Source organism: Protopterus annectens, chromosome 13.part0 (genome assembly GCF_019279795.1).
Source record: "Protopterus annectens isolate FY-2018-M chromosome 13.part0, PAN1.0, whole genome shotgun sequence".
Classification (NCBI taxonomy): Eukaryota; Metazoa; Chordata; order Ceratodontiformes; family Protopteridae; genus Protopterus; species Protopterus annectens.
In genome coordinates, this window is record NC_056747.1 from 1170486567 (window position 1) to 1170499108 (window position 12542).

Genomic DNA, 12542 nt, shown 5'->3' on the forward strand with positions numbered 1-12542 from the left:
CATACACACACTATTCTACACAGACTATTTTGAGGTAAGCGAGGACCATTGGCATTCATTTTGTGTTGCATACTGACCACAGCAGCACTTGTATAATAAACTAGCACTCTGCTGTTTACATTTGCCAAGTAATCTTACTTTAGTATCCTTCAACTTAAAAGTAAATTACAGTTTTCAGATGCTGATAATAGTTAACTGATCGGTAACCGGAACCTGTGCTTTTCTTTGAAATGATAGGCAGTAGGGTGGGGAAAAGAAAGATGATGTCAGCTTGGTTGGAGGTACTGTCTCAAGCAAAAGAAGGGTGGCATGGCCTGTAAAACTAATGTGTAAAAATTGAACAAATTCAATTGTTAAATAGGAAATACTCCAAGGCATACACTGGTGGTGCATGGTGACATCATCAGCATGAACATAAAAATGAAAATAAAAATAAAAATAAATCAGGATTTAAAACGGCTACTCAGGAATTCGTGACACCCTATTATTTTGAGGTAAAAAGTGGTAAATACTGAGGAATTTGGTACGGTTGAGAGGTATGGCAGGTTCCTTCAGTGGTTAGTGTCCAACCTAGGAATAATCAGCCCCTTGACCCTCAAGCAGGAACGAGCACAGGGTTTCACGTTTTTTAAGGAAGCAGCAAAAGGAAAAAAGGATGAAAATGACGGGAAGGATGAGAAGATTTGGAAACATAAGGAAAAGAAGAAGCATTACAAGAAACTCAAAAGGTTTAACAAGGAGGAAAGGAAGCATGAGTTAAATGATGACCAAAAATATGGGTCTGAGCCCAGTGAATGTGGTTATGTAAATCAGGCACGTTTACTGAACCAAGATTCAACAGGCAGAGGTTGGGGCCTAAGGATAAGCAGGCATCAAATGACTTAGGGCTAGCTGGAGCAACAGTGGGTACAACAGTAAGCAAAAGGTTGTTGAAATCAACGGGGCAAATTTTGGACCAGATCGGGGCTTTGTTAGCACAGCTCAAGGAACTGGGGAAGATTGCAAATTAGAGATGCAGGGTGAGAATGATCGGGCACTGGAGAAATGAGAGAAAGGAGAAACAGAACAAGATAGGTACCATGGTGCGGTTACATTAGACTTGCCTCTTGTCTTTCATTTGAGTGATAAAGTTAAGTAATAAATTGCAAATGGGGATTATGTAGATACAACTTCCCTTCTGAACAGAGAGGAGGATGAAGAGGAGAAGGAGAAATTTGGCAGGACTGACTATCCAGTGGGTAAAAAGAAGGAAACTGGATACAATGGACAAGGGAAAGCTGGGTGACTGGGTATTCTATTTATACACAGATCTGGGGGGAAAGGTGCCCTAACAAAGCTAAAGGCATGTGGACACATTTAATAGAGTGACCACTATGCATTTTGCTCAAGGGGGCAAAAGTGGCTGCAATATGATGAGGATTACAGCAGGACAGGGTAAGCATACCCAGAAAGGCCATGGTCATGGATGGATTTGGGTTTGTTATGCTGGCTGGATACTAGTGGGGGCTCTACAACAACAGACTTTGGGTTTCTGATAAGCCAAATTGGGAATCGTTTTAATAGGTATGGTGTGTCTGGATATACAGGGTCAGTGGAAGGTCATTGGGTTAAAGCAGATGGGGGAGTGGGGAGGTGTTTTCAGTACAATTTTGGCCACTGCTGGAATCCGTTACAATGCAAATTTTGACATTGATGCATGACATGGGGAAAGACAAGCCCCCTGGCCAAGGCACATTTTCATCTTTTAGGCCTCCGGAACAAAAATATTGCATGCCACATCCATTTAAAAAGTACACAGGACCCTCTTCCAATTCTAGTAAGAAGGGACTTTCTAAGTGAGTGGCTCACAGTGTATCCAGATAGACAGGCAGCAGCATTCTTAGAGGAAGGGTTTACCACAGGGTTTAGGATACCAGCAAAAGGTAAGAAAATATTAAGAACTTTAAATTTGCGAGAGAAGATCCGAACGTAGTTAAGGCTAAGTTAAATGAGGAATTAGAAGTGGGCAGTTGGCAGGCCCATTTCCTTGCCCACCCAGAAGACCGTTCAAGGTTTCACCTATAGACGTAGTCCCAAAAAAGAAACCAGGTAAATTCTGTCTCATTTATCACCTGTCATATCCTGAGAGGGAATCTGTGAATGATTACATAAATGGTGAAGGGGCTTAGAGGCTTTATGCTTCACTTGATTGAGCAGTTAGGAAGTTGCAAGAAAAGGGGAGAGGGGCTTTATGGCAAAAGCCGACATAGAATCTGCTTTTAAACTTTTGCCCATTTCTCCTAAAGAACAGGGGTGGTTCAGCTTAGTTTTTGAAGGTCGGTATTACATGGATAAATGCATGCCAGTGGGTTGTTTGATTGCTTGTGCTACATTGGTTGTTGGCACACAGGTTAGGTGAAGACAATATTGTTCATTACTTGGATTATTTTTGATTTTTCAGAGGAAAGTCATGGGAGAATGTGAACAAGCTGCAGACACTTTTAATCAAGTATGCAAAGAACTAGGGATGCTGTTGGTGGCAGACAACCTGTGTGCAAAGAGAAGAATATTTTGCCCTGCCTACAACTTCAATAACCAAATGCACAGGGGGGAAACAATGTCCATGGCCCCCAAGGGAACATGAGACAGCAGGCAATAGGCAGGCATCAGCAGCAGGCTGGCCAGAGGGCATGTCAGTGGCAGTAGAAATGCAGTGCACAATGAGCAGTGCCTTTATAATTGGTGTGTGGACCACTACTCCTTTACAGTGTCTAGAGAACATTACCTAAAATGCATACTGGAGCATACGTGTGACTACAGTAGCCTGCAGGATTTCCTCCATGCTGTAGCATACTTCTACATGTTGTAGTTACATAAGTATGTACTCTACACTGAGCACAACACTCATTACTTCTTCTGCCTCCATGCATATGGTTATTAAAGCTGTAAGCATGGCAGTGTGTGCTTCTCTTTGTTCACAGGGAATTTGCAAACATCTATATTTCTCTGCAGCTGAATGTCACTTCAGCCATGTATACCCAGTCAAATGTACCACAGGAAAAGGTCTCGCTGCCTAGGTGCCTGAACACAACTTAATTGAAAATAGATCAATAAGGGAAAGGTCAGTGGATAAGAGTTGTTACCCCAAAGAGTTCTGAATGGAAGTTGGCCACAGTTATGTTGGAATACCACAACTATAGAGGTATGTTGGATGGTCCATTCTTTTGTCCTTAGCAAGGGGATCCTCTTCCACAGTATCAGCTGATGGCAGTTTTACGGGAGGCTGTTAAGTTGTGTGGCTTAAAAACAGATAGCTATACGTTACATTCTTTTTGGATGTGCACAGCTTCATATGGACACACAATGGGGGCATCACAGGTTGACATTAAGAGGCTGGACAGGTGGCACTCCATTGTTTATAAAGGCTATGTGAGGTGTGTGTGACTTTAACTCTTGTTTTTTGTGCTTCAGCCAACACATTGGGTCAGACGTACATTTGGATAGTGGCTCATTCATTTATCCAGAGGCTCCATCGTTGGGTCCAGGGCAGGTTGGACTCATCTTTCCGAAGGTGGAATCAAGAGTCTTGTCAGGTGATCTGGGTCAGGGTATCAGGCATGCAATGGCATCAGCTTAGGGTGGGTCTATATTAGATACTTGAAGTTACTGAACTTCGAATACAGTATGGTCGACACCATATCATCGAAATTCAGTAACATCGAATACCTAATAAAAAAGTTTTTAAAAAGTCAGGAAACACAACTACTTGTGCTGTAAGCAGGGGGGGCAAGCCCCCCAGAACCCCCCACATGGGGGGCTGCATCCCCCACACCCCTACTCTGAAATTGCGCTACAGTGTAGGAAAGGGAAATCTTCCTTTCTGCACCATAGTGCATTAAAGTGCGATCTCAGAGTTGGTATATTTAATTAGTGGAGGGTGTTGGGGGTGCAGGGAGGCTTGCCCCCCTGCTTTAACCCATCAGGGTATGTTTCCTTTGTTTTTTTTTTTTTTTTTTTTTTTATAATTTCGAAGTTACAGAACTTTGATCATATGGTGTCGACCATATGGTATTCGAAGTTCCGTAACTTCGATTTTGTAATATAGACCCGATAAGGGTAATGTTGTAACAAGCAGCCAGAGTGGGCAAACCTCCTACGGCCATTGTGTTACATTTAGGGGGTAATGATATTTGCCAGCTTCCAATAAAAGATTTGGTTAGTTTGATGTGTGGGAGGTTAATTATATGCATGGCTGCTGGCCACAGGGGGCTAGGTCTATTGAAGCAGTACAGAGGATGAGGTGGAGAATCAGTAATACTATGGATAAGTTATTAAGGAACATTAGTGGGCTGTACATTCCTCACCCTGGCATTTGGGTCAGTGGACAGATAGGTATGATGGGGATGGGCTTCATTTGTCAGAAGATGGTCTGCAGGTTTTCTGTACAGAATTACAAGTAAGTTTAGCAAGGAAGGGTGTACACTTAGTCATAGGAGATGTGCTTGGTGGAAGGGAGGAATATTCCTCCCTCTAAGGCAGGAAAGGTAAGAGGAGCCAAGGTAAGTTGGGGGGGGGGGTTCAGGACTCTTCAGCTGGACCTTCCACAGGCCAGACAGTCCCAAGGGAGTGTTGTCAGGGGATTAATCAGGCTGGCAATGGCTCCTTGGCAGACTGTAAGATGGCCCGGAGGAATTGAGCAAAAGTTGTTATGCTGTGGGTAAGATTAATCAGAAGGACGGGATGTTGACATAGCTGTTTGTTACTCTGTAGTGTTTAGGGCAGTGCTACGAAGTAAAGAAATGGCCTCCCTGAAATTCCTGCCTTGCGCACATCTCAATATAGTTGGCTTCTGTCAGTAAGGGTCATTGGCAGTAATTGGCAATAAACACATAGTAGTGGCCATTTAATCCCCCTGATGTCTTTGTGTTTTATTAAATATAACAATGATGGTGATGGTGATGCAAAAATGATTTGCAGTATGTTGAACCAGTTATAAAAGTGTTGCTCATGAGTTAACATCCTGCTGTGCATCAATGGTTATGGGTGAGGTGCTATGACAATTTTTATTTTTTTTATTTAACATTTGTTTAACAGGAAAGTCTGACTTGGAACAAAGCCAAATTCAGTGGAGGCCCAGGGAAAAACACTCCAGATGCATGTCTTTTTAACGTCGGAGGAAACTGGAGCACCCAGAGGAAACCCACACAAACGCGGGGAGGACATGAAGACTCCGCACAGAAGGCACTCCAGCCGAGAATAGAACCGGCGAATGTCTTGCTGTGAGGCAACAACACTATTGCTACACCACTGCACCATCCAAATTATGCATAATGGTTGCTAGTTTTAGTAATGGACAGGGAGAGCTGTTCCAATCTCAGACAACACCTATCTAGCCAGGTCACAGCAAGCCATCATTTGTCTGAGTCAGGTTATCTCAGACTCAGGTTTCAGAGGTGAGATGGAGAAGGTGGAGGAAGAGGTAGGGAAAGGATAGGTCAGGAGGGTTAGGGTGGGATTAGCTGTTGCTAAGTAGTATAGAAACGGCTGGGAACAAAGCAAATTAGTCTTTTCAATTTCTACCTTGGCAGCTTTCTCCATCCAGCCACCTCCTTATAAAAGCAGGAAGAAGTTGGAAGTCAGATTAGGGTCAGCTGAAAAGCAGTTAAGGCACCCAGTGATCTACAAAGGTGATTGCATTAGGGGTCTAGAAGGAATTTCCTGTTGTTTCCCACTGGGTTTTTCAGATTTTCTTTTTATCCTCTGGGTGAGATAGACAGCTTAGGCTAGTTTGTCGCAGTCATGTAAGCAGAAGGCAGGAAAGGTACGAGAGGCCAATGTAAGTGTGGGGGGGGGGGGTCTCAGGACTCTTTAGACGGACCTTTCACTGGCCAGACTGCCCCAAGGGATTGTTGCCAGGAGACTAATCAGCCTGGCAATGGCTCCATGACAGATTGTAAGATGGCCCAGAGGAATTGAGTAAAAATTATGCTGTGGGTAAGGGCCAGATATCGACAGGGCTCTCTGTTGCTCTGTAGTGTTTATGGTACTGCTGTGAAGTAAAGAAATAGCCTCCCTGAAATTCTTTCCTTGCACACATCTCAAAATAATTGGCTTCAGTAAGTAAAATTCATTGGCAGCAACTGGCAATAAACACAAGGCTGCAGCCATTTAATTCACGGAGATAAAGAAGAGATAAAAAAAATACTTCCTTATTTGATCAAAGCTGACAGCAGAATTGGGGAATGTATAAAATACCTGCTTACTCAGAATCTAATAAAGACTAACATAAGTTTAAAATCCAGATGTTTCAAGATGAATTGTTTCAAGCCAAGGATTCTTGAAGGAAGGGCAGAGAGAGTATGAAGATTGATATGTAACAACTAAATTGAAATTGGACTCCCCGCTTAGGCATTGCATTGAGCAAGCTGCAAGGGCCCTGAAAATAAAAAGCAGTGATATCACACCAACCACTGCTAAATATCTAGCCCTCAGATTATGACAGCAAGAAGTAGACAGGTTTGTTAAACAGGTCAGACACCACCATACGGGGCAATTCCTTTCAACCTCCATTGAGATTTTAGGGATATCTAAAAATTATATTGAGGAACTGTACTTGGGTGAATTAGATCCTGAGGCAAGCATTGAGGAGATCAAAGAATGCCTTTCCTTGCAAAACCTAAGTATATTATTTGGAGAGGCAGCTACCTTACTATTGACTCCCATAACGCTTGACGAAGTTTCAGACAATATGAGGATCCTCTCAGTAGGAAAATCCCCAGACACAGACAGTATCCCCTTGGAAGTCTATAAATGGTGGGATAAAGAATTATTACACCTTTTTGTAGCAGTCAGTAATGTTATCGTGAAAGGTGAACCTCTCCACCAGATTGGAAAGAGGCATCAGTGACTGTCACCCTCAGCCAGGTAAAGACCCATCTCTCTTAAATTCCTGCTAACACATATCAATTCTGAACCATTATTACAACCTGTTTGCCTCAATCTTAGCTCACAGGTTGTCCACTGTGTTACCCTGTCTAATACAGCTTGATGAGACTGGCGTTGTTCAAGGAATAAGTAAGCATGAAAATTTAATAAAAACACTCCTGATACTAGAGACTGACCACTACAAAACCCCTCTACTGATTGATAGTTTGATGCTGAAATAGCATTTGATAGGGTATCCTGGAAATTTCTCTGGGAGTTGATGCTAATACAGGGTTTCCCAAAGACATTTGTTAAAATAATTAAATCATTATATCATGGAGCCAAAGCATTATTATCAGTCAACAAAACTCTCTCAACTCCTTGTCAAATTAAAAGAGGAACTAGAGAAGTATGTCTTTTTGTCTCATTTTCTGTTTTCCATTTGCTTAGAACCCTTTGCACAAAGATGTATTCCCTCTCAGCTAGAAGGGGTTACTATCAGTGGCACAGAGCACACATTATCACTATACGCAGATGATTTGCTGTTTTACTTAACTCATATGAGCAATTTGACTGTTGCAGGAGCTAAGACACTCTGGTATGCTCTGTGGATATAAAATTAATGCTGAAAAGAGAAAGCTAATAAAAGTGCATTACACCCCATCACTTAGTTTGTTAAATAGATAAACTTGTTTCTCCACACAGGTTACAATCAAGTTCTTAGGAATCCATTTGGGGTCTACAATGCAGGAGTCTGTTATGGAAACATATAAAAAAGTTTATGAAAGGATTAAAAAAAAAGTAGCTGGCATCATCTGTGTACAGACTTACTGCAGAGGATATACCTTTAGTATGGTACACCATCCCAAATTCTGTATGCAGCACCCGACCTTTCCATTTATGCCCCTACTAAATAACAGAAGAGCCATAAGATCTTAATGGGGAATTATATCTGGGCAGGGGCAGGCTAAGGGTAAGTTGTGAGCCTTTCACTGTGCCATCTGGGTTAGGGAGATTAATCCTACCACACTTAGAGATTTACTCTAAAGCTGCCTGCCTGAAGGGATTTGGAGATCTGATAAACCCACACAAAGAAGCTCTTTGACATGATATTTTATATTCTTTCCTGCCTTCATCACCCAGGTATTTAATATGCTAAAGCAAAAAAGACTCACCCACCGACTGTTATCCCCATTTGATAACTTCGTTGGTTAATGATGTTCATGAAGGGGTTGACAAGACATACAACTGAGTGGATAAAAGAGCTTCTACCAATACGCTGCAAGGAGAACTGGGGGTCCTGGACAAACCAAGTCACTAAGAAGCTAGACAAATGTAAAAGGTTGCAATACTGGGAATAATTAATGGTGGGTGGAGAGATTATTACACAAACTTTTTCAAACCTTATGCTCCCTATCTCATAAGTGTTTATGAGCGCATTATAAATAAGATTAATAAATTAAAGATAATAAGAGTCTCTACTACAGATAGGCCCAGATGGGTAGAATGGATATTATCCTCAAGGCAGGGCAACTAGAGTTCAAAGGGGGCAATAAGCATTATATACAGTATATTAATTGCCCAGCATAATAATTCAGTAAACAAATTTAAGTTGCAATGGGAAAGACAATTAGATTTGCAAATAAGTTCACGTCATTGGGACAAAATATTGTTAATACCTAGGTATGCCTTTAGGTCACAGAAGTATAGCTTTTTGGCTGGATGTGCCAGTTGCAGTATTTCTATATACAAGCAGGTTTCCCCTGATACTGCTAGAGATGCAACACAGGCAACTTGGGAGACTGGTTGTACCTCCTCTGGGCTAACAAACTTTAAACAATCCTTGCAAGAGGTCCTAGATGAGCTTGGGCCAGGCCAGGTAATATTTAAAGAGATTATATATTTTTTGGGTGACACAGATGTTTTTAGGTTTGGCTCTCTTTAATCTAGACTTTTGAATTTATTATTGATTTTAGCAGAGAAATGTATTACTAAAAAATGGAAAATGAAGAATCCCCATCAAAACGAGGAACTAAACAGGGAAATGGGTGAATTATCATACTTGAAATTATTAGCAGAGGATTCACGCTTGTGAGACAGAGCTAAGGCAAGTGGTCAGTTTTGATCTCCAAACATAGAGCTGTTCTGAAGAAGTCTGTTTTTTGAAGACGAAAGCGGAGAATAAAGTCAATTGTCACACTAGAATTGGGTTCCTGGCTGCCTCATTTTGCTATTATTGGTGGTTGCTTTTTACATAGAACTAACTATCCCACCACACTGGTTTCAAGTCAATCAATTATTAATTGCAACAAGTATGGATTGCATTGCAATTTGCTTAATGATGCTGTATTGAACTTAAGCATGATTACTGTATTTAAAAACATGAACTTTTGTATTTGCTGTTTAATGGGTTTTAAAAAGTTATATACTGAAAAAAACAATGTGAGAATGTTACACTTTTTGTTTTTTTATTTTGAGTCCTTTTTCTGTACACCATTGATGTGTAAGGGACAGTTCTTGCTGAAATACTTTTATATCAGTGGGGAATGGACAATGACAGCCAGTTTGCAGTTACTGGTGAATTTTATTAGCCATAGGTCATGGTTTGTAGCATGTAGATCACAAAAGTATACACCAAAAAGGAGCCTTGTGGTACAACACTGTTTACTTTCTTACTTTCTGAAGTAGTGCCTGCCACCTTAATTGCATGGATTCTATCCTTCAGCCAGTTTGCTATCCATCTTATCCTGTAAGGTCTACCCTTAGATCATTTAATTTGTTTACAATGCCAACATGGTGGACAGTATTGAAGGGCTTGCCCATATCCATATAAGCTGTGAGGACTGAGTGGCCACTGTCCACTGGCTTAGTAAACATTTCAATAAAGTTAACCCAGTTAAGTAGACAAGATCTTCCTGTGGCAAAACTAACCTATTGTGGGTCCAGTTGTATGAAAATTTGAATATTATAGTTTATGCCATTGGAAATTAAACATTACTTTGGTATGCAAATTAGGCTACTTAGGCTAATGGGCCTGCAGTTCCTGTGGTTTGTGGTTTGTGATAGGCCCACCTTTGTGTAACGGCATCACTACAGTTGTTTTCCCAACCTCAGATGTGCACACTGTGAACAGGTGTAAGCTAAACAAGTGCAAGAGAACTACAGAGAAGGCATGTCTGGTGCTGTTTATTAGGCATCCAGGTAAATTGTCTGGGCCCATGGAAGTGGTGATTTTAGTTTTAAACAGAACAGCCAGGACAGGTTTCAGGGTGATCTTAAGGGGTGATTGGAACTCAGGAATCTTTGGAATTTCAATAATTGTTTCTGGAGGAAAGTTACACTAAATCTGCTTGCAAGTACGCTACCCACTTCTTTAGGACATATTGGATAATGCCATTTTGGATTAGTTCTGCACATTGCAAGGTGGTATTTCTCAGTTTCCTAATGTAATTAAAGAAGGATATATAGCTGTTTTGCAGCCAGTTTCAGTTCATACTCATTTCTGGTCTTTCTAATGGCTGCTTTGAGTTCCTTGCTGATCTGTTTGATAAATTTGGGTAATTTGTTGTGGACTTCAAAATGTTTTTTTCCTTCCTCTTTTGTTATAAAGCCCATTTTAGTGTTTTTTTTTTTAAATTTCCCATTATATTTGACTCTAGTGGAGACTGCTAGATCAATATATTTTTTATGTGGAAGTACACTGTTCAGGTGAAAAAGCAGAAGCTGAAGTTTCATGGGAGATGGTGAAATTGCAAGCAACTTAGACAGCTCATTAAAAAAAATGTAAACAAGTTTGTATGCTTAAAGCTATTAAATTCAGAATTGTTTACCTTGTAGTGGTGGTGGTTTTAAAGGGTACTGTTTCTAATTTGTAATCTGACTTAACCACATATGGAGATACTAATGGCTTGGTACACAAGTTGGGGGCAATATTTTTTTGCACTTTTTTTATTCCTGTAGTTGACTGTCAGCTGCTCCCAGCTCCTCTGCTTATCCACTGACTCTACTGGACGTGCTTTCGCATTTCTTTATCTAATACAGATCCATGTCTGAGGCCATTGAGTGGATCGATGACCCTAGGGGAGCATCACACTTCTGCCAGGGAGTGTTTTTCCTGCTATATTTCCTCCAATCCTCAGAGAGTGGAATGTGCAGTGGGTGTCAGTGGGGGACTGTCAGTCATTTCTGCAAGGGGGCTGATGTCAGCAGACAGTACCTTTCAGTTTTTTTCTCCAGTGTCTGTTAGGGATAACAAAACACAGCATGTGCCGAGAACATGCATCTGTCACTCCCCTGTCAGTACCTCAGACAACTGAATTGCTAATCAAGCCTGGGTCAGCTGGACTATAGTCAGGCTTTATCCCTCTTTGTCACAGTGCTGGCACATTTGGGAGCAATGTTTTTGAGGAACATGTTAGAATGTACCAGTCCCTAGTGGGCTGTGAAACTATTTGTTCTAATGAGCTATAATTTACAAGGTCTAAGAATCATTGGATACACCATCTTTAAAGGTATAGGTACACCAGTTAATTGAAGGATAATTGAAATCACCTGATATATAGGTATTGTCTGCTAAGGGTAGTTTACTAAGTACGTTTAAGAATCTATCATTGCCTACAGAGGGTATGCTTAGTGACCTATGACAGTGGAGGTATAGCTAGGGTGAGACAAAGGGAGTGACTCTCCCAGGTGCAAGACACTAGGGTGCTGGATTTGTAGTTGACAATGGGCAGTGTTCCAGTACCAGCATTCAGAAATGAATGCCAAGACTGTATTTACAGTCATGGCTGAATGTCAACGCACTTTCTGTGTGCCATTCTGTGTTATATGTTGCATTTTGTTCCTCAGCTGATAAAGGTGACCTTCTGAAGAAGACCATTTTTTCTTGCTCCTCACCTTGCAGTTAAGAGGGAGTGTCATGCTGGAAAACTACACTAGGCAATAGATAGGATAGCTATGGCTCTGTATAGCAGGCTATGAAGTGGTAGTGGTTCTTATGGAGAGCGAGCTGGAGATCAGGAAGATAACTAGTAAGGTTGTGTGCAATTTGCCTAGAGGTGCTATTATCTCTGATGAAGGCATGTAGGTGCTCAATCCTGGTAAGGAAGTAGGTAGTGCAGCCCTTACATTGAAACCAAGTCTTAGTTGCAACACAGACGTGGATGTGTTCTAAAGTAAGGAGGGACTCCAGCTCAGGCTTCTGACATTGAGAAGTGTTACCGATGTGGTCAGAATTAGGATTTACAATGCCGCTATCTACTGTGCTAGAATATCCAGTAGTTGTGCTTGACCTAAAAAAGGCATTATGGGAGCAGTGAAGGCTGTGGCCATAAAGCAGAAACCATGTAGTTAGAGGTACAGACCATCTCAAGCAAAGCAGGTTGTGTTTTCTTCCATCTCCTTTTAGGGTGACACATTCTGGGTCCTAGAATGACGCCAACTACTTAGCCAATTAATAGAATTAATTAATGTCACTTGTCTCATACATTCAAATGAGATGATAAAGCGGTGTATGGGTTCAAGATATTTATAGTACATAAACAGGAACTGTAAGTGGAGCATATATTTAAGCTAACTGATTCACTCATTACTTCAAACACACTCGCATGTGCACCTCCATTCATGACTGCATTCACTCT